Consider the following 25,086-nt stretch of genomic DNA (forward strand, 5'->3'; position numbering starts at 1 on the left):
AACCCAACACCAATCTTATATCACCCCCTCAACCGAATCACCATCAGTATATCTACTGATCCTGCAACCTGATATCAACAAACTATCAGTTCTTTATCCAATCAATCTTAATCCATTCTATTAATCGATCGCATCTGATCTATCATATCATGTCTCATACAGGATGTATCCTTCCTGAAACCAGACATTTTGATCACGTCATATACAGGATATATCTTTCCTGAAACTAGATGCTCTTGATCATCTTTGTCTTATACAGGAGGTGTCATTCCTGAAACTAGACTATATCTAGATCTTATCGATCTCATCTTATCAATAGAGAACTAAACCATTGTGATCAAGGAAATCGCACTTTCATCAATCAAAGTTGTAGAATCAAACCTTTTCTAATCGGGATATCAATCTTGTAATCATCCAACCACTTCGCCAATCAGTTATCTCAATTGATCTCCCGAGGGGGCATCATCGTACTGCAATTTATCAACCAAGCTCTGGGGCATCCTATCAAACCAATATCATCATCAAATGAAATTATTCTTTGAATCAACGCGTCATCACACCTCGCTTCAAAGAGGGACAAAATGTATACACCTAAAAATTGGCTATGAGCAATTAAATAATATTTTATATTTATTTAATAATTATAATTCTATTAAATAGTTAATTTGAAAAGGTTAATTTATTTAATTCATTTTCATGTCTTTCTATTAATTAATATTTTATTAATTAATTCAACTATCTTATTCCTCTAATTTAATTAAATATCTAATATTTAATTATCTCCTCCGAGCAATTAAATATCTAATATTTAATAGTTATTCTCCTATCCTATAGTCTCAAATATTAAATAATTATTAAATTATTTAATCCCTTTTCCAACTCACCCTCCATCATCTTCTCTTTGCCAACTCATCAAACATGTGGCTAAGGAAATTAATATTTCTTAAATATTAATTTATCATTTATCTCCAACTTCCAAACTTAATGAAAATTGTGTACGTACACATATTTCATAACCATTTCCTATATTCTCTCCAACACCCCCTACATCTTAGGAAGGACTTGAGTCCACTTGTCCTCTCATGCCTAAATTTCCTCCAACCATCCCTAGATTCTCTCATTTAGCAACCCAGTCAAGGTGAGATGAGTGACACTTGTCTTCTCCTTCCCCCTTTCTCTCAACCTTCACCTTTGCTCACAACCATCAAAATTTGCAGATCTGATCATGACCGTTGATCTGAGCCACATCATCTCATCATCTCAAAGTCTATAAAATCAAGAGCTTCAGTTGAGAGAGAGTTATACTTCAAGAGACTTCAAGTGCATTTTGCAAGCTTATCATATGCATCCGTGAGTTTTTGAAGCAAATAGCAATTATCATATAATATCATTTTAGCAATATAATCATATAGCATAATCATGTAGCTTTTGCATATCATACTATCAGTTAACTATAAGTTATCAGTCCATTCTTCATATGCCATCTTGGAAGCCAACAATGCATTGTCTGAGAGCACACCATCTACAACCAGGAACAGTGGAGTTAGGACACAATGAGACATAAGCCATGAAGGTAAAATAACATTTTTATTTAATATGTATTTCATGCAGTTTCATTGGTTGAATTTGGATTTCCTATATGCATTTCCATTTGTATTTTGTGAAACTAACTTATTACAAGTAACATTCTAAGGATGAAATTCAAGCTCACACATGTACAGCCAGGACATGTTTTTGTAGTTGTTGCACCGCAAGGGAATGAAGAGAGATCAAAATATTGGTTGGCATGGTGTGTATAGGGAAAACAAAAGCGAACACAACTAGTGACAGATGATGATGGGTTCACATATCCTACAGGTCCAGTTGTTATTGTGGGAACTTGGTTGCGAACATACATGATTAGAAAGAATGGCATACCTGCATTTGAAGACTATGAGAGACACAAAACCATTATAATGTATTCACACCTTATTATAGCTACAAATGTCAAGTTGTTGAAGCATCAAGAAAAACTGAAGACCAAAGAGCTATGGGCAGTGACTACTATTGATCATGAAGCAATATTGGATACTCTTAAGCAAAGAGATGACCCTTCAGGCACACTTGAGTAGTAGGTCTTTAATGGTGCCTTATTTTTTTATCATGCATTTCATTTCAAACAATGATCATTAAACCTTAATGTTCAGGTTTGTTACATGTATATTAAGGATGTGTTGAAAATGCAGGTCTATTGATGAACGTTTTTTTTTGGCAACACGATTTTTGCATGCACATAGCGGGTACACTCGATATAATCGGAAGGGACATATTTTTTCAACATGACTTATTATCATGCATTTGATGAGCTTTATAATTTTTTGCTATTAGAGAACACTTTGATAATTTTTGATGATATAATTATCAAAAAACCTTTATGCTCTATTTATAATTTACCAAACTAATTTGCATTAAGTGTTATAATTTATTTCTTGTAGCACATTCATTCCACATAAAAAGGTTACTTATTTCGGTCTTCATTTATATGCAGGCATTGCTATACGTAAGATTTTCTCTTAGGACATGAGGATGTCTGATGCAGATGAAGTGGGATGTTGTATTTGTATATGGATGTGAATTGATGTAACATTGTTATGATGATATACAATGTCCATGAGCAAATTGGTTTAGTTATATTGATGATATACAATGTATCTATACATGAGTACATTGGTATAGTTGTATTGATAATGAAAAAAAATCATGTTTGCATATCCCTTCATGGATGTCACATGCAAGTGTAATGGTAATAATGTGTATACAATACATGGAAATATTGATGATCATTATTTGTCTACAGTGTAATGCTTGTTTATCTATATTTTTAGCACTTAGGGCGCTCAAGGGACGACGTCAATAGGGTATGACCTCGATCATTCAACCGAGTGGGGGGGAAAAATAGGACCATGCATAGGGTAATAATGCCTAACTGGACATGTCAGAGCTGACGGTTCATCATCGCGACAAGCAAAACGATAAATTAGCCACGTGACAACATTCGATTGAATGCGACTAACGATTTTTTTGCCAACCAAAAAATTGCTGCCCTAATAAAACCATAGGGAAACTTGAAAAACTAAGATAGGATTTTGTAGGGACCCCTCTCATGGCCTCGTAGGTTCAAACAAATTGTTTGCAGGTGCCACAGATTCCGAGTTAGGGCCCGTCAAAGTTTGATAATTTTTAGCACTTAGGACGCTCAAGGAATGACGTCGGTAGGGTATGACCTCGAGCGTTTGATCAAGTGGGGGGGGGAAATAGCACCATGCATAGGGTAATAATACTTAACTGGACATGTCAGAGATGATGGTTCATCATCATGATGAGGAGAATGAAAAATTGGCCACACGACAACATTCGATTGAATGAGACTGATGATTTTTTTGCCAACCAAAAAATTGTTGCCCTAAAAGAACCATAGGGAAACTTGAAAAACCGAGATAGGATTTTATAGGGACCCCTCTCGTGGCTCTGTAGGTTCAAACGGATCATTTGTAGGTGCCACGGATTTCGAGTTAGGGCCCATCAAAGTTTGATAATTTTTAGTACTTAGGACGCTCAAGGGACGACATTGGTAGGGTATGACCCCAAGCGTTCGACTGAGTGGGGGGGGGGGGGGAAATAGGTGCATGCACAGGGTAATAATGCCTAACTGGACATGTCAAAGCTGACGATTCGTCATCGCGATGAGCAAAACAAGAAATTGGCCACACAACAACATTCGATTGAATGAGACTGACGATTTTTTTGCCAACCAAAAAATTGCTGCCCTAATAAAACCATAGGGAAACTTTAAAACTGAGATAGGAATTTTTAGAGACCCCTCTCGTGGCCCCGTAGGTTCAAACAGATCGTTCACAGGTGCCACGGATTCCGAGTTAGGGCCCGTAAAAGTTTGATAATTTTTAGCACTTAGGGCGCTCAAGGGACGACGTCGGTAGGGTATGACCCCGAGCATTTGACCGAGTGGGAGGGGGGGGCAAATAGGACCATGCATAGGGTAATAATTCCTAACTGGACATGTCAGAGTTGACAGTTCATCATCGTGACGAGTTGAATGAGAAATTGGCCATGTGACAACATTTGGTTGAATGAGACTGACGATTTTTTTGCCAACCGAAAAATTGCTGCCCTAATAAAACCATATGGAAACTTGAACAACCAAGATAGGATTTTGTAGGGACCCCTCTCGTGGCTCTGTAGGTTCAAATGGATCATTTGCAGGTGCCACGGATTGCGGGTTAGGGCCCATCAAAGTTTGACAATTTATTAGCACTTAGGGCGCTCAAGGGATGACGTCGGTAGGGTATGACCCCGAGCATTTGATCAAGTGGGGGGGTGAAATAGGACCATGCATAGGGTAATAATGCCTAACTAGACATGTCAGAGCTGACATTTCATCATTGCAACGAGTTGAATGAGAAATTGGCTACGCAACAACATTCGATTAAATGAGACTGATGATTTTTTCGCCAATTGAAAAATTGCTTCCCTAATAAAACTATAGGGAAAATTGAAAAACCATAGGCTTTTGTAGGGACCCCTCTCATGGCCCCGTAGGTTCGAACAGATCGTTCATAGGTACCACAGATTCTGAGTTAGGGCCCATCAAAGTTTGACAATTTTTTAGCACTTAGGGCGCTCAAGGAACGACGTCGGTAGGGTATGACCCTGAGTGTTTGACTGAGTGGTGGGGAAAAATAAGACCATGCATAGGGTAATAAAGCCTAAATGGACATGTCGGAGCTGACAGTTCATCATCGCGATGAGTAGAACAAGAAATTGGCCACGCGACAACATTTGATTGAATGAGACTGATGATTTTTTCGCCAACCAAAAAAATGCTACCCTAATAAAACCGTAGGGAAACTTGAAAAACAAAGATATGTTTTTGTAGGGACCCCTCTCATGGCCCCATAGGTTCAAACAGATCATTCGCAAGTGCCATGAATTCTGAGTTAGGGACCATAAAAGTTTGTCAATTTTTAGCACTTAGGGCGCTCAAGGGATGACATCGGTAGGGTATGACCCCAAGCATTCGACTGAGTGGGGGGGGAAATAGGACCATGCATAGGGTAATAATGCCTAACTGGACATGTCGAAGCTAACGGTTCATCATCGCGACGAGTTGAACCAGAAATTGGCCATTCGACAACATTCGATTGAATGGGACTGACAATTTTTTCACCAACCGAAAAATTTCTGCCCTGATAAAACCCTGAGCGTTCGACTGAGGTGGGGGTGCAAAATAGGACCATGCATAGGGTAATAATGAAATGTATCAAGTATTGTTGATTAAATGAATTGTATTGTATTGTTTATTAAATGAATTGTATTGTTCATTAAATGAATTATATTGTTCATTATACAAACAACACTTACGATGAAATGAAATGAATTGTATTGTTCATTAAATAACCATTATTAACCATTGTTAATTATTGGAATGAAGATTAAATATTTCCATGATAACACCACACACAGATGAGCAACAATTTATATGATCGAATATCAACTTCTGTATATATAAAAATTTCAAATGATTACAAATGTATGTCCATACACAAATATGGCATAAACACCAACTAAATCAAAATGTATGTCTAAATACGTGAATGTATGTCCATATACAAAATATACATGCCAACTAGACATGTAAGCATCCTAAAACTATCTATAACATCCTAAGTTGTTGATGGATCATCAAAATTGATACTCTTCGCTGCACTGCTCGGCTCTGAAGGATCTTGCACAAGAAAAAAAAACCGCGATTAATATTAGTTATATTATAAACATTTGATGGAAGATAATGTGGTTACTTTCAAGAGCCAATATAAGAATTTTCCACAGTTAGTATGGAAAGATTTTCACAATTTTTCTTTAGGTATGGAATGGATTAGATTTATCTTGAGCCACATTCATGAAGATACAATGTATTTAGATAAGCAGGTACTTGATCACAATAGATGACATTAGGCCTTTGATAGGTTTATTTTCAAATGGCACCATTCCTTTGAAGAAATCCATAAAGAATGAGGTTGTTACCAAGTTAACTGGCTTGGATCAGAGAAAAGGTCAATAATTATTGATAATATTACTTATCCAGGAGTTAGGTACGTGACTAAAGGCATTGCGTACAAAGTTTACTTTTAGAATAAAGAGGGTTTTACAATTATAGTTGTGATTCATACTTGCCTTTCAAGTGGTGGTTATTGGAGAATGATTCTACTTAGTATATATCAAAAAAAAAAAAGTAACAATTTTCTACAAAAATAAACAAATGTGAAAAATATCTGAATAGTTTACATCTAAAACAAGCTTAGAAATGATGAGTTTCTAGCTCTCTTGTTGTAGCATAGAATATTAAATCCTCTTAAATATAGAACTAAAACTTAAGATTTTCTTACCAACAAGTATAAAAAAATAAACAATCAATTGAACAACAAACCAAAAAATCAAATTCCAGTGAACTCTCAAAATCAATCACTTATCTAAATAATGTAAGTGGTCAAATTGAATTGAAAAGTGAAAAATAACTCCTTTAAACTCATCAGAATTTTACAATGAGACTTGTGTTTTATAAACAAATTTCAAACTCTAAAAATTTCTCCTCAGCATATCAATATACAAGCTAAAATACAATTATGATGAACATTTTATATTATATACAATTTTAAAGTACTCCACCATGCCTTCCCATTTCTTTCTTGTTAGACAAGAATGTGTAATCCTTGAATATGAGATAATAAAATATATACATTCATGACAAAATAAAAAATATCCTAATGCATACATGAGATAATAAAGTATATATATACATAACAAAATAAAATATCCTAATGCATACATGAGATAATAAAGTATATATATACAGAACAAGATAAAATATGAAAGCACTATGTAGATGAGAAAATATGCATCTCAGATGCTAGCGCAACATGAGTAGTATCAAAATGACTTGAGTCCTCTCTCTAAACATCAAACTAAGAAGTGCCAACCACCACATTTGTACACTAGTTTACTAGTCATTTTGCTGATTTTAAACTAGTTAAATGGAAATCAATCTGTGTCACATTCGATAAGTACTCCAAATTTGGAGGCACATTTCCAATGTTCTTCCGCAACGCCTTTATTTTTAAAGCTGCCCAAAATTTCTTCATCTATTCTTTGCAAGCTCCATGTCCATTATAAAGGATTTTTCCTTTCGCAGTTTTCTTTTTTCCCACCTCACTAATAGTTGAGTTCTTATCGAACTTCAAAATATATGCTTTATTTCCTGATTTGGACAATCTTGCACCCAATGTATCAATTATATAACCTGCTTCATTTTCAACCTTTAGAACAAAAAAAATGTTGAGCATATCGTACAATATAAATTCGTGGTTCACGAACATCACTTGTAATTTCTTCCCATCTATTGTCAATGGCATATTCTACCGTGTTTTCAACATGAAATGAAGCATAAGTGACTTCACCCGAAACAGGAGATACCTTTTCCTTTAACACAGTATCGAGATCAAACTCTCCAGTCCAGAAATCCTTAATGTACTCTGGACGTACTTTACGTAATTCTTCCCATTCTTGCGATCCTTGTCGTATCAAACCATCGAGGGTCTCTTTATCTGGCAGTAAGTTTATGTGCTCATGTAACCACCCAGCAATTTTAGTTGCCAACACAGAACAAGCATATGACCCTCCAACTCCTTTACTTACCTGATCGATTGAAGCATAATGGACCTGAGCAGACAACTCCAATACTTTATCGTCACTTTCAACTTTTATCCTTCTCCACTGGCCTTCGCGTAGTTTGGAAATCTCATGTTTTTCGATTTGCTTCTCTGTGGTATGGCTATAATCTGCTCTCAACCTCTTTTTGGGAGGCTTCGATATCTCCTCTGGGTCTTTCGTCTGAGAACCCTTGGGACCAACTTCAGATTGCTGTATTTTATTTGAGTCTTGAATCACCTTATCCGATTCTTTCGTCTCAGGAACCATGGGACCAACTTCAGATTGTAATACTTTTTTTGAGTTTTCAATCATCTTATTTAATTCCGATTGAGATTCCTCAAAAGCACTTCGCTGCTTATCCCTCACTCTAATCATCGAATTTATCAGATTGACCATTTCCATCCTCAACCCCTCCTCCATTTTGACACACTTGTTCTTCGATCTCTTCAACTCCAGCTGATTTGCTAGAAATGTACATGTACATATATATAGAGATTTTTTTGTTGCTTTTCCTCCATCATTTATCTATACTTAGAAACATCAACTTCCTAAATTCAGTTGTGAGAAATACTCATTGCTGGAATGAGACTTTACATTAACTCAAATAGTATTTTTATTAACTTTATAGATTTATTTTGAGATGTTTAAAATTAGAATATTTGTGTCATCATTGAATTTCTAACCTTTCAGCACTTTCTCCATTCTGAATGATGAGATAAACATTCTAATTTAAATTATCATCTCAACAAGAATTGTGGAATTTTAAAAAAAAATAAAAATACTATTTCCATTGTGCTTTCTAAATTTGAACCATTCCTTAAAAAAACCAATCTATACATTAGAGCAAACCATTCAACAGCGATGAAAATAGCAAATTCCATAACCCACGAACAATGAAAACAACTGAATTCTAAACTCCAAATAGCATTTCAATTTTAGGAAAGTTGACACTTTGGGCTGCAAAATTTGCCATTTACTCATGGACATCAATCCTAATAAGTCTCTCCTTTAATGGAAATTTCTCTACATTTTAGATTACAGAATCTATATATGAAATAGCTATGGACCAGTGACCACTATCATAGGAGAATAATTGAGTTCACCAAAACAAAGTACGATACAATTATTTAATTATTATCTGATAAAAGTACTATCTAGATGAGATTTATTAGACAGCCGTACAGCCAAAGTATTAAGTTTAGTTATTTAAAAAAATCTTTAAGAGTGCCTAGTAAAAACATTCATTTAGCTAAGCTCCTGCCACTTCCCACTTGCGAACAAATACGTTTGTCTAAGTCCGCGCCAACTCGAGTTGTCTGTATAATATCTGCAAGTATTTTTAAATATTGAGGCAACAGCTCAATTCTTTTGAATGTGGTTGTTAGTTATTAGTAATGCCCAGGGAATTCTCAGAGCAGACTATAAAATTGGAAATGGAACTACAAATTCCATGGTAAACTTTGTATTACTTATGTTAATCCCTATTATTTAGGGGGAAAAATCAATATTTAGGAATATAATTTGTTTTCAGCCAGTTTAATGGGTGGAGATGTCTCATCTGAATGCTAAAGCATTTATTAAGTACAAGTGCATATACTTAAATGTAAGGCATATTAGGTATTTTAAGATGGAGGGTGCCCAAAATCGTAGGGCTGGTTGAATGAACTGCTCATATGGGCCACATTGTTATGGGATTGGTGCATGTAGGGCTCAGAAATGATTATGAAATATGGAGCAATGAAATTGAGGTGGTGATTGGCACTGCATTGCATTCCTATAACTTCATGAAACATGAGATAGTGAGTTATCACCTTTTATCATGATAATATAAAACCTGTGATCATTGTCAAACATCTAATTAATAGCTTGCTTGACATAAAAGATTAGAGGGAATGTAAAGACGTAAAACGTTCTAAATTCAATAATAAAATGAAATACTCTTTATTCTTAAATAAACTCATAATTTCTTTAATAAATCTATTATCTTCCATTATTCCATTCTTAGCTCTAAATGATCATTCCAATGATATCACAATAAACAAGAGATTTATTTAGAGATAAAGATTCTTTATTCAATAAGAATATGTAAGTAATATCTCAATCATATCTACATGCAATACTTAGGCCTTTCAAATGCCTTAAGTTCATATAACAAGATAAATGTAAAGTAAAGGATGAGATGCATCCTTTGATCTACAATCCAAGCTATCTTCAATGCAATCTTTAGAAAGAAGACGAGAACAAGATTTGAGTGCTTTTTCCACCCAACCTTGAAGCTTGCACTTCTCCGAAATTCTTGGTCAATCAAGAATACCCGACCCTACACGAATTGCTTAACAAAAAGAATTCGATAGACAAGATGGAATCTGGTGCGTGCCTAGAATGATACATCATTTTCAATTTTCTAATTCCATTAATAAACAGGCAAGATGAATCAAGGATATGGTAGAGATCATAAATAAATCCATCTATTTCAATGATCAATAAGTTACTCGGCCGAGTATAATGTCATGCATAGAAATAAAAAATAGTTTGAAAAAGAAAACTATTCTCTCTATGATTCCACATTTGGCACTTGTCCTAAAAGGTAACTTTCTCACAAACACAAACATATCTAGCTTTTCTAATATCATATAAAATCAGGAGAAGTACATAGAAGACAATCTTTCTTTTCTCAAGTCTAGCTTCCCATTTCTCACATGATAAAATTACATTCTTAAGGAAAACAACCTTTCATTTAAGAGATATAGAAGAAACAATCTTTCGTTTAAAACCAATTGCATCTAATAAGAAAACAATCTTTCACTTCTATCTTTTCAAGTAAATATAGAAGAAGCAATCTTTCTTTTACAATCAATTATATCCAATAAGAAAGCAATCTTTAGCTTCTATCTTTTCAAGTAAATCAAGGATAAGAATTAAAAATAAGGTGTAACACATGTATGCATATTTAGCATATAGATAAAAGTAAAATTCATAAATTGAAATTATGAGTACACATTCTTTTATCTTTTCTCATAAAATCCAAATAGCGTAATCATACATCTTATGGTTTCAAGTTTCTAAGTTTAGAGTGCATAAGTTTTTTATTTTTCCACATGTTTTTTATTATCTACTTTTTGTCTTGAATAACATGTTTAGTTCGATACTAACATGTGTTTCCCATGATTTATGAATTCAACTAACTGAATTTAGTAATTTTTCTACAATGAGTAATAAGTAAGACAACATTTCATAATGCACATACCTATATGGCTTCTTCAAACAAAATATCAAAATATATTATCATCTCTTCTAATGCACAAACTAATTCAAAGTTAAACTCTTTCTTCATTAGAGATCTAAAATAAACAATTCTCAAGATAATTTTATTCTTATTCTATAAATATATAATAAACTATTGCTCGATTAAGAGCCTACCTCTGAAATTTGAGTCAAGTCTGATATGATTAGTGATGATCTTCTCAAATTTTGTCTACAATATGTCTAGATTTCCAAACCTCTATGTTGTTTAATCCCTTGATTTCTCTCTTCTCTATTCTTTCACCTCTCTTCTCTATTCACTACTCTATATCCCATTCTCTATTCTCTACTCTATATTCCATTCTCTATTCTCTACTCTATATTTCTCCCCGTTTCCAATACCGTCCTCCTCCAATTTTTTCCAAAACACGGTCTATATATATTGATCCAGTCTATATTTCTTCCTATTTTTGAGCCAATCTCTCTAAGTGGTGGAATTTTATCTAAGTTTATATTCGACACCTCTAATTATTATAGTTATGATAATAGTCCTATCACAATTCGAGCTCTGTTATATTGTGTGCATGTGGCATACTAATTAAGTTCTTATTATCGTGTGGACTGGTCATCCACGTAACTATTTGTTCATGCTGTGTTTATGGCAATTTTAATGCATGTGAAAGTGGAGGTTTGAGTGGGTATTTGGTAGTAATCCTGACTCCTTTCCATAAAACGTTCTAATTACTACCCTATTGGCACGTGGAATAGTTACCATGACTGACAACGTTTACTCTAGCGGTTTTCACCACATCTAACAGTCCCTGATTAGCCTATAGTCCATTTTCTATCTGCAAACCGTGTTTGAATTCGATACAAACACTTAAGTGCTTGTTTCATGGCATGGTCGATGTTAATATCTTTTTACCTTTGCAAACGGTTTTTCTAAGTCTCTTTGCCAATTCGATTAGTATCGACTCCCTCATAAACTCACTGTTTACTACTAGTCGCCATTAATAGAGTCTATAAACTATCGACTTCCTTATGCTACAAATAAGGTTACGTGGGATAGTCAGTGTTTGTAATCAACTCCCACTCCTTTGCCAGTTAGAATGCTACGTGGGATATTCGGTTATATCATCGACTCCCACTATGCGATGTGTTTTGTTATTAATAACATGCTATAAAAGAAGTCTGCCACCATACTGGATATGTTGCTTTTAAATAAGTCGCTTTTCATGTTTATATATATGACTATATTTACATATATAATAATTACATATGTATAGATATATATGATCGAATTATTATTCGAACTCATATATATAATACGTATGATTATATATATAACTGTAATAATAAATCAATTCAAATCTAATTATCATTTCATTTTTAAGACATCATATAATTCATATACGTATATATATGTTTATATATATCATTATCTAAAAATCAAGAAGTGAAAATATAAGCGTGATATTTAATTCATTTCACATGATGCACATACAACATCAAAATACATGTATAATCATTTAACAAACATTTAAATCAATCTTTCTTTTAATTAAAATAATGTCAATTAAAACTACTCATTCCAAATTCATCATTCCAACTTAAACAAACACTCAAATAAAGTCATTTAAATAATCTATCTTTGCAAGATGCAGATTATAAATTCTAATGTGGTGTGTGAGATTCCCATCTATTCTAGGGAAGTCTAAGAGCTAAAAAAACTCTACCTAAACCATGTTCTTGCCTTCATTTGTGTTCACCTGTTCCTGCATTCACTTGCACTCAATTGCTCATTAGCAATGACGATCCCAATTTCATAATGAAAATAATACTGATCATTCATTTGCATGTAAATCATTTCATTGCATTTGAACTCTTATTTCATTATCATCTATTTCACTAAAAATTCCATTTCAATTTCATAAATGAAAAATAAGCATTATTTTCCTAATAAATAATTATAGATAAATATGGTTTGTGACAAGGAAGGACTAAAATTTTTGTCTGAATTTGAAAAGCATGTGTCATATATAAGTATATATATCATGAGTGATAAAGGATGTATAATTATCATCAATCTCATCACTAGGGTAGTCATTATAGATATATAAATCTCAAATGATTCAATGTATTATCAGACATGGGAAAAAGATGTTTATTCATCATATGTATGTGAAGGTGAAACATGTGTTGACATCACTATATTTTTTTAACAGAAGATGAATCATGAAAAAAACATGGAAAAGAATGTATATATGTAATAGAATATTGGTCATGCTAACTAGCATGATATTATAGAAGAGTCAAGATTCATTGTTATATTACTAGAATAAATGATCGGCTAATAGCTATGTCACTAACATAGGTCACACAATCAATGATGACTATTCCAACCCCGATATATTTCTCATTTATTTAATTTAGTTGTAGCAAAATAGCTAATGAGAATAAGGTCTCATTTATATTTCATTTGTGCTCATTGTAATCACTAAGGTATTGGTCACCAAATGCCATGATGCTTAAATCCTCTCAAAATTAGAAAAAACTTTACGACAATCTAAATGTTTCTACATGATTACATCTACAAGTTCATTTGATAGGAATTATGGTCATGTAGTAAGATGAGGCTCATATTCTCATTATGAAGTTTAATAGTAGATTGCAAAAAATATATGTTTTTGGTGCTCAAATGTATCTTTGTAAGCATTAATATTTTCTTAATTAAGCACAATTATTAGAGGAGAATTTAACTTCTCCATATAGATTGTTAACCTTGATTTACTTTCCTTCATTCTAGAACATCAAAATATTTTGTAAAATGAAGATATATGAAAATTTCCAATGTTTTGAATAAAAGGAGACTTTGATTTTATAATATACTATTTAGTAATTGAAAATTGTTCTTATTAATGTATTTCATGTCAATAAGACCTTCAATGAGTTTATTAGGATCTCAACAAAGTCATTTGATGCATCATCACACTAATCCATGAGTTTGTAATAATTTATGTGATTCACCCTCACCTCTCATATGCTTCCCCACACTCTCTCCATTTTTATTATGAGCTCAAACATCATTGGTCCTTACTTCTCCCTCTCCTATACACTACTTGATGAATGGCACTCCCCTTATACACATGAAACACATGCTTTGATACCATTGTTGAAAGGTTACTCTATCAAATAGTGCAACAACAAAGAAAATACTATATGAAAATTAAATTTGAAAACTATCTTTATATGATCCTTCATTTATACATTTGTACAACATACATTTAGGATTTCAAGAAGATATAAAATTCAAGAATTTTACAATGTTTATAAGCACTTCTTGCCTACAAGTCTTTGAATCTTCATGCCTTTGTATCTTCTTGGATTGACTCCTCTTTTGAAATCTAATATTTTTATTCAACCTATAGCTCTCATGGCTGCCTTGAGCACACAAAAAACCCTACATATGAACTTCTTTCTCTTCTTCTATCTTTATCCGATTGATAAGCTAATTGCTTACACTCTTCCTTATGCATTTTTTTTGAGCAACCTATTAGTTCTGTCTCCAACATTCTTGGTGTTTATTGCTGCTCAAAGTTTACCTCTCCCTTCCATCAACAATAAAGAGAAATTTTTGGTTCTTGGAAAAGGTTGCTCAAATTGTAAGCACCTAGGGCTCTAAAATTGTATTTATAGATGTTTGGGAAAATATTGTCCCATAATGATCTAATAATATTGTAATACCCTTAATAATTTTATTAGAAGATATGGTGTGGTCTTATGAAAGTCACCTGAAGTTTGGATTTAGTTTCGCTACCCTTAATCCAAACCCAAAATCATTACCATATCATCTCCTTTGAGGGTGATAAGTAAACTATCTAATCAAATACCTATAATGTTTTTCATGTCTTTAATGTTCTTCAGCCTCACAAATGGAAATAGCCACATTGATGACGTTAGCCTTTCCTTTTCTTAATCTCTTATCTTGAATTCCTCCTTAAGTATTCTTGAACATACCTACATTTATCAAAAAAAATATATATATCTGCATCTATCTTTGGAGAATACTGCTGTTGAGATGCAAAATATCAGGGCCTTCATAAAAAATGGTTGCAAGGATACCAAATTTTAGAAAAATTGAGTTGGGTTCATAATTATAAATAATAAAATAGGACAAGCTTCAGTAGAATCTAGCAAGACCCGAGTTCATATTCTAGTTTGACAAGATATTGAAACTTTTACAAAAGGGGGTTAGATTAGTTATTGAAAAGGAAGACAATGTTTCTAATGATAAAAGAATGCCTCACATAAATTTATTATATAGAACTACATGCCCTGAAGAGTCAAGAATGATGATTTTTAGTAGTATCAAGTGACATTAGGAACAAAGCTACCAATATTGAATATGGGGTTTGAAAGGATCTTCAGTGTGCTTGTACAAAGGCAACCCTGGATAATGAGGTTTAGATTGTTTGGACAATAATTCCACACAAAAAAATAGTCCTATGTATAGATATCCCTTTCTAGCTTTACTTTTTTCTTTCCTGATAAAATCAAGTGAACTTTTTTAAAATGACATGTCTTCCCCGTAGTGATCACCAGGAGATTGATAAACAGAATGATATTTTGTAATGGATTACTTAGTATATAGTGACATCTGTATCAAATATGAGGATGTGCTAAAAATGAACAATTGAAATAATTTGTTTGAGGAAAGAAGGTTGGACAACATAGAAAATCTATTGATCAAAATTCACTATTGATAGATAGATCTAAAAAAGAGCTTACAAATTGTTTAACACTTTAGAATCTTATTTCTAGAGGTATGTGCTATTCTTAAGTCTTATAGATTCTTTGACCTCACACTATCATTTAAAACTTTTATTCATTCATTCACTACACAAATGGTGTCATGATGTGAGAAAAACCAAAGAGGAAAAAAGTGGAGTTTGTGGAAAGATATAATTATGAAACCTTAACAACACAACTCTCATTGCAACTATTGCTATCATTGATTCACAATGAATGGAGATGAGGTTACGTGAGATCAAGGTGACATCTTGTATCATCTACATAGAAAATACTTCTTGTGAGTTAAAAATTCATTGGCGGACATGGGGAAGGAACAGAGTCCTAAGAGCTAATGTGGACCTGCAACCATTCTTCTACTTTTTTCTTATTGTGAGAGTTTCAACTTTGCAGGAACCTTAGATGGTTCTTCCAAAAAAATTAGTTTCAAATTTATTTTTCTTTCATGGTTTTGATTGAAGATCTAGGATGTATCTATTGTAAATGTGAAGTTTATGGTGTGTCAGTATAGTTGTCATTGATGTCAACATGTTGATTTCTTATTTTTGTGATTGATTTGAGCTCTGCACTTTTTTATATGTTGCAGCTGTAATCACGAAGCTTTGGTATGTTGTTGGATGCTGCTTTGGGATAACATTCTTATGATTTGGTGCTTTGGAAACTCTACAGTGGAAGTGTATGTAGTGATGATGATATTTGATAGTGTTTATAGTGCTCCGAATTTCTCCCCATTTTTTAATTTTGATGAAGATATTTTGGATTCAAGCTACTCATGTCTTTATCATTGTTATTATAATTTGGGTCGTAATGGTATACTCTGGAATCATAGTTATAGATTTGTGAATTTCGGGTCTCGTTGACCTTGAATATTTTAACTTTTGCTCTGGTGTTTGTGCTATTTGAATAACGTGTTATTTTGATCAATGTAGTATATTGTGGTTTGGTCCACTTCTAACTCTTTTCCACAGTGTAAATGCTTAGTGAAGACCTTATTCAAATTATTTTCCATATATTCTTTGGTCGACTTGGGAGACTTCTCTTTCAAAGACTGGCATAAATAAATGATGGTTGTAATGAAGGATATATAGAAGTGGATCAAAAAATAATATCTATCACCTGATGGTTCAAATTGGTGTGAGGGTGTGTGCAGTTGTGGTTGAGTAGTGTGGAAGTGCGTTGATGTTGTTTGGTACCAGAGGCAGTGAGCTAAAGGTTTATTTTATCATTGTAGCTTAGTGGTAGTTGTGCTACAATTGTGGATTACTTATTTTTCTTATAGCTAGTAAGCCACCTTTTGTAAAAATCACCTTAATCGGATTCACCCTAATAGGTGTTTTATATTTGAGAACTAGCATTCTCTGTGGTTTTTCTTTCTTGGGTTTTCCACATCATATCTAGTGTATGTTACATGTGTGCACTATCTCATGTTTACATCTGTTTGTGATTAAGTAATGCTTACTCAGTCTATTTCAGCCCCCCCCCCCCCCCCCCCCACCTCTCAGTTTTCTAAGAATTTCAACAATTGGTCACAGAGTTTTGGTTCCTAAAAAGTGATAATGACTACTTGAGGAGATTTGATGGCACATAAACTGACTATTCCTACTTTTGAAGGACCCAAATATAGTTTAAATGGAGAGTGAAGATGAGAGGATATTTGATTTCCTTGAGTATGTGCAACCCACAAATGGATCTACTACCCCGGATGAGATTGAAGCCTATGAAGAAAATTAACAAGAAAGGTATGCTATCTTTAGTGCTCTATCTAAAACCGAATTGGTGAAAGTTGTTACATTAGATACTACTTATGAAGTTTGGGAAATATTGAAAAACATCTATGAAGGAAAAGATTGAGTTAACCTATCTAAGATGAAAACTGCCAAAAGGTAGATATAAGAACTTAAGGATGGAAGGAGGTGAAGATATAACAATTTATTTTCAGAAGCTTGATAGCACAGTTAATGAGATCTAGGATTTGGGTGGCACCTAGGATGATAAGGATGTGATAGAAAAGATTGTGAGGACTTTTTCAGAATATTACATTTACAAGATTTCAGCTATTCAAGAAACTTATAATCCATCCAAGTTCACCAGGGAACAATTGAATGGCACCTTGATTGTATTTGGGATAAGGAAGCTTGGCAAAGACAAAGAAAGAACTGAGACAACCATTAAAGCCACAAAAGCTATAGATGAAGATTCAAATGATGTGAGCATGGATGAAATGGAAACAAATTTTGTAATTAAGCTGAAGAGAGGAACTAGCAAGAATAAAGGTATGCTACCTCTTAATTATTTTAAGTGTAGAAATATTGGTCATTATGCATCTAGATGACTAGAGAGAGGACCAAAACAAAAGTTTAGAAAAAACAAAGGAAAATTCAATAAGAAAGGCTACTATGTTAGAGATGACATTGGTATTTTAGATAATGAGTCAGATTATGAAGATAATGATTGTTTATTCTTGGTAGAAAAAGATGGACCTAAATTTAGCAATAATAAAGGTAATACTAAGATTGTAGAAACTATTTCTTTATCATTGCATGTTAGGAGTGATAGAAATGAATGGTTCATTGATAGTGGATGTTCAAATTATTTGACCGGTGATAAGAGTAAGTTTGTAAAACTTGAAAAGTATGATGGTGGTTTCTGTTATATTTGGAGATGATCAAATTGCACAAATTTTTGGAATAGGTTCTATTACTTTTGATAGAAATCATAACACTGATAATGTATACTATGTGAAAGGATTACATCATAATCTCTTAAGTGTTGGACAAATGTGCGAGAATGGTTACTGATGTCATGGAAATGGGGACAAGGCAACAACAAAGTTCAATGTTAATAAGTTAGTTTCAACCATAAAAACAAAACAAAGAACTAAAAACCATTCCAAACATATCAAAAGAGATTTCAAAAAGCATGAAAGAAGTTTAACAAAATAAAAGAAAGGAGAAGAGCCTCCCTAAGATGCTTCCATGATGCCTTTCGATGCTTCTCCCTTGTTTCTCCCCTCTCCAAGTCCCAAATGAGTGTAGCTCTCAGCTTTTAGCACTAGCCATGGATGCCATATGGAGATTCAAGATGGTTGAATATGATAAGCAAATGCTATGCAAGTGTAGATAGTGATGCTATAAAAAAGCTCTATGCTAATACCAGTATAACAACAATACTCTAATGCTTCTCTTTTGCTTGAGGAGAAGGGTTCTATTTATAGAAGAAATGGGGAAATGAAGGGTTAAGATTGAATGGTTTAATCAAGGGCCAAGTTTGAAAGTTGGGGATCCATGTGCACAATTGGCACCAATAAAATGGTGACAAGTGTCAACATAGGATTGGGTTGAGAGAAGAGGTTGGAGGCATTAAAGGCTTGAGAAGACCTCATGGTTATCTAGAGGCTAAGGGTCAAGTCCAAATTAAGATTACCCACTAGATTAAGAGTTAATCCAAGGATAAACCTTTGTGCAAATGTTTAAGAGATAATCATGGTCAAAGCATTAATGGCCTGATGAGACCTTTGGGTTGGGTAGAGGTTGAGTCAAAACAAATGTTTTAACCATGTGGGAGGGTTTGAGGTAACCATTAATGGTTATTGGAGACTTTGGGGATTAAGTGGTTGAAGGTTGAAAGCCTTCAATGGTTATCAAAGACTTTGAGCCATTTAGTGGTTGAAGGTTGAAAGCCTTTAATGGTTATCAAAGACTTTGAGGGTTTGAGAAGTGACTTCCCTTTTGCTTAGGAATGTGACAAAGTTTAGAGAAGGGGTTAGGTTATTTAGAAGTGATTAGAAAATTCTAGAAGTTTAGGCATGCAAGTGGATTTTGTAGGAAAATGCAAGTGGGAGAAATTTTAGTATTTTCAATTAAAATAAAATCATTTATTTCAATTAAATGGTGTAATTTGCATTTGGATAAATATTCAAATAAATATTAATTTATTTAAATGAGAAAAAGGAAGATAAAGCATTAAAATGCTTGAAGACTTTGAGGGAAACCATTAAAGGCTTGAAGACTTTAAGGAAACCATTAAAGTCTTAAGAAGACTATAGAAGGAAGCCATCAAGTTTGAAGACTTTAAAGCCATCAAGTTTGAATACTTTAAGGGAAACCATTAAAGGTTTCAAGTGGGTGAGGATAAATAGGATTTTAAATAAATAATTTATTTAAAATAGTTGTGCAACTTGCTTTTGTAAGAAAATACAAGTGGGTGGAGGATAAAGGTGATTTTAAATAAATTATTTATTTAAAATAATTGTGCAACTTGCATTTGTAGGAAAATACAAGTGGGTAGAGGATAAAGGTGATTTAAATAAATGTTAATTTATTTAAATGTGAGAGGTGGGATTTTGGGGGATTTAAATAAATATTAATTTATTTAAATGTGAGAGAAGATTTAATTAAACAAATATGATTTATTTATTTAATTAATGGTCTGAATTTGGTTAAGTGAATTAAATCAAATAAATTGAATAATTTATTTAATTAATAGGAGAAGAGAGTTAAGATGAATTAATTAAATATTAATTTAATTAATTATTAATTGATGGTTAAATAATTAAATAAATACTAAGTATTCATTTAATTAAGTGGACAGATTTATGTGACTACAGTTACAATGTTGTCTTTCAGGATAGTTGTGAGATCTAGAAGAGATCTAGAACTGTTAATTGGAAGCTGCTATAGGACATTTATTGTTATCTCATATCAAGGATGAATTTCTGGCTCTTTTGTTGTAACATAGAATATTAATCTCTTAAATATGAAAATAAAACATAAGATTTTCTTACCAACAATTATAAAAAATAAATAAACAATCAATTGAACATCAAACCAAAAAGTCAAATTTTAGTGAACTCTCAAGATTAATCACTTATCTAAATAATCTCAGTAATCAAATTGAATTTAATAGTGAAATATATCTCTTTTAGCCTCATTGAAATTTTATAATGAGACTTGTGTTTTGTTAACATATTTCAAGCTCTAAAAATTTGAAATTTTATAATGAGACTTGTGTTTTGTTAACATATTTCAAGCTCTAAAAATTTTGCAACATATCTATATGCAAGCTAACACACAATTACAATGAATATTTTATATTGTATACAATTTTAAAGTATCCCACCATGTAGGCCTAGAATTTGACGACCAACCTTGCCTATCATATGATTTTTTTATGACGATTTAGTCATTTTAATGCCTTTCATTTTACGTTTTAAGAAAAATATGAATTGTCAATTATTTTTTTTAATTTGTGAATATTTTAATATAAATTATTTTATATTTAAACATTTTTATCAATTTGATCAATAATACATATCGAATATGAAAAATATTTTTTATTATTGATAAATTAATTTGGGAATAATTTTGTTATCAATTTAAAGGATATTATTATATATTATTGAAATTAGCTAATTATTTTTTAATAGAGATTATAATAATTAAAAACATATAATAACATATTAGAAGTAAAACATATAATAATCAAAAACAAAAACCTAAACACATATTAAGTAAAATATATTAATTATGTATAAAAAAAAAAAAATTATTGGTAACCGAAAAAGATAAGGTGTACATACCCTACCCCTTGTGAGATTTGAACTTGTGACCTCTTTTTCAAGAGCACAAATTATTCACCACTAAACCAACTTGTGCTATACTAATTATGTATAAAATATTATTTTGCAGTGAGATATTAGAACAAGAAGGGAGACATAGAAGAGTAAAGTTGTGTATAAAAAAGAAAAATAGGCTCTCAAGAGAGAGCTTCCTAAAATTGAAGCTATACTAAAATTCAATTGCCCTAAAAGAAATAAAAATCTATAAATATAAAAAGAATGTAAAAATTTTTAAAATAATGATAAATTAGCAATCAAAAATTTTAAATTTAATTGTAAGTTTCTAAATTCACACAAAAAAAATCTTGTTTATAATAAAAATAGAAACTATTCTATTTTTTTTATTAAATTATTTTAAAAAATTAAAATGATTATATCTTATCATTTCAATTATGAGAAGTTTCTAAATTGATATTTAAAACAATCCTATAAATATATTTAAAAAATAAATTTATAAAGTTTCTAAATTTATACAAGAAAAACATACTAAAAATTCATATAAAAATAATATGAAATTAGAAACAATTATATCATAATTCTATCATTTAAAAATATTCTAAATAAATTTATATATTTATAATAAACTTTCTAAAATAATATATATCAATATTATAAATTATAATAATATATAATATTTATTAACTACTATAATTTTTGACAGTTTATTAATAATTTTAAATGTCATATACCATCTAAAAATGCAAAAATGGTCATATAGACCATCAAATTCCAGACCTGCCACCATGCCTTCCCAGTTCTTTCTTCTTAGACAAGAATGTCTAATTCTTGGGTATTAGATAATAAAATATCCTAATACATAAGATAATAAAGTATACACTTCCCAGTTCTTTCTTGTTAGACAAGAATGTCTAATTCTTGGGTATTAGATAATAAAATATCCTAATACATAAGATAATAAAGTATATATATAGTATGTAGATGAGAAAGCGCAACATGACTAGTATCAAAATGACTTGAGTCCTCTCTCTGAACATCAAACTAAGAAGTGCCAACCACTACATGATCTGTACAGTACTTTACTAGTCAATCTGTGTCACATCCGATAAATCCTTCAACTTTGGAGGCACATTTCCTATGTTCTTCCGAAACGCCTTTATTTTAAAAGCTGCCCAAAATTTCTTCATGTATTCTTTGCAAGCTTCATGTCCACTATAAAGGATTTTTCCTCTCGCAGGTTTCTTTTTTCCCACCTCACTAATAGTTGAGTTCTTATCGAACTTCAAAATATATGCTTTATTTCCTGATTTGGGCAATCTTGCACCCAATGTATCAATTATGTAACATGCTTCATTTTCAACCTTTAGAACAAAAAAATGTTGAGCATATCATACAATATAAATTCGTGGTTCACGAACATCATTTGTAATTTCTTCCCATCTATTGTCAATGGCATATTCTACCGTGTTTTCAACATCAAATGAAGCATAAGTGACTTCACCCGAAACAGGAGATACCTTTTCCTTTAACACAGTATCGAGATCAAACTCTCCAGTCCAAAAATCCTTAATGTACTCTGCACATTTACGTAATTCTTCCCACTCTGGCGATCCTTGTCGTATCAAACCATCAAGGGTCTCTTTATCTGGCATTAAGTTTATGTGCTCATGTAACCACCCAGCAATTTTAGTTGCCAACACAGAACAAGCATTTGACCCTCCAACTCCTTCACTTACCTGATCGATTGAAGCATAATGGACCTGAACAGACAACTTCAACACTTTATCTTCACTTACAACTTTTATCCTTCTCCACTGGCCTTCGCGTAGTTTGGAAATCTCATGCTTTTCAATTTGCTTCTCTGTGGTACGGCTATAATCTGCTCTCAACCTCTTTTTGGGAGGCTTCAATATCTCCTCAGGCTCTTTTGTCTCAGAACCCTTCGGACCAACTTCAGATTGCTGTATTTTATTTGAGTCTTGAATCAGCTTATCTGATTCTTTCGTCTCGGGAACTATGGGACCAACTTCAGATTGTAGTATTTTTCTCGAGTCTTCAATCATCTTATTTAATTCCGATTGAGACTCCTCAAAAGCACTTCGCTGCTTATCCCTCACTCTAATCAACGAATTTATCAACTTGACCATTTCCATCCTCAACCCCTCCTCCATTTTGACACACTTGCTCTTCAATCTCTTCAACTCCAGCTCTCAGAAACAAAAATAAAATTTACCACCGCTGATTTGCCAGAACAGAAATGTACATGTACATATATATACATTAAAAAAAAAAATTATCCATCAATTGTCAATAGTTAGAAACATCAACTTCCTAAATTCAGTTGTGAGAAATACCCATTGGTGGAATGAGACTTGATTTGAACCCAAATAGTATTTTTATTTTATTTATAGAAATCTCTATAACTCTTTTTTAGATGTTTAAAATTAAAATGTTTGTATCATTATTGAAATTTTTATGCTTTCAGCATTTTCTGGCTATTAAATAATGAGATAAACATTCTAATTTAAACTATATCAATAAGAATTATAGAAATTTTTATAAAAATAAAAATACTATTTATATTGTGCTTTGTTGAATGCCGGCATCTGTTTGACAACTGCCAACAACATAATATCAATGGCAGCATTATGCTAATTAACATCAAACCATTCCTAAAATAAAAGGGTGCCTAACACCATCTATACATTAAATCAAACAATTCAACAGCAATGAAAATCGCAAATTCCATAATCCAGCAACGATGAAAACAGCCGAATTCCAAACTCCAAATAGCATTGCATCTTTATTAGGAAAGTTAACGCTTTAGCCTGCAAAATTTACCATTTATTCATGGCCATCAATCCTAATAACCTTAATAATCTTATGTTCGTTAACTGTATTTTTTGCTTAAATTTAAGCAGTTAAGTGTTCCCATGCAACTTTACAATTGTGAAAAAAGGGATAATTTAGAATCTTTCCCTATTTTGGTGGAGCAGCTATTGTTTAGGAATTAAAAATAAGTCATGGAAGAAAAGGGGGTGCTGGAAATGACTGTTTATTAACAAAAGTTTCACATGGCTCCACAATTTGTGCTTCACAAATAATTCCTAAAAATATTGAACAACAGCTGCTAGCCAAAATAAGCTAAGCAGCGCATGGAAACATGCCTTAAGTCTCTCTTTAATGAAAATTTCTCTACATATTACATTACAGAATCTATAAATATAATAGCTATGTCACTATAATAGGAGAATAATTGAGCTCAGCAAAACATAGTAGGATGCAATTATTTAATTATTATCTGATAAAATTACTATCTAGCTTAAATTTATTAGACAGCCGTACAGTCAAATTATTGAGTTCTAGTTATTAAAAAAAAATCTTTAAGAGTGCCTAGTAAAAACATTTAGCTAAGCTCCTGCCAGTTTTTAAATAGATTCCGACTTGCGAAGAAATATGTTTGTTCAAATCCACGCCAACTCCAATTGTCTTTATAATATCTGCAAGTATTTTTTAATATTTGAGGCAACAACTCAATTCTTTTGAATGCAGTTGTTAGTTATTTATAATGCCCAGGCAATTCTCAGAGCAGACAATAAAATTGGAAATGAAACTCCAAATTCGATGGTAAACTTTGTATTATTTATTTTAATCATGTATTAATTACGGGATGGTAAACTTTGTATTATTTATTT

At 32.3% G+C, this 25,086-nt stretch overlaps 1 pseudogene; it reads right to left on the reverse strand.

Annotated features, from left to right (window-relative positions):
* Positions 1-22,473: 22,473 nt before the first annotated feature.
* Positions 22,474-23,562, reverse strand: LOC131032225 (uncharacterized; annotated as a pseudogene).
* Between the last annotated feature and the right edge of the window lie 1,524 nt (positions 23,563-25,086).

This window comes from Cryptomeria japonica, chromosome 5 (assembly GCF_030272615.1).
Source record: "Cryptomeria japonica chromosome 5, Sugi_1.0, whole genome shotgun sequence".
Lineage (NCBI taxonomy): Eukaryota > Viridiplantae > Streptophyta > Pinopsida > Cupressales > Cupressaceae > Cryptomeria > Cryptomeria japonica.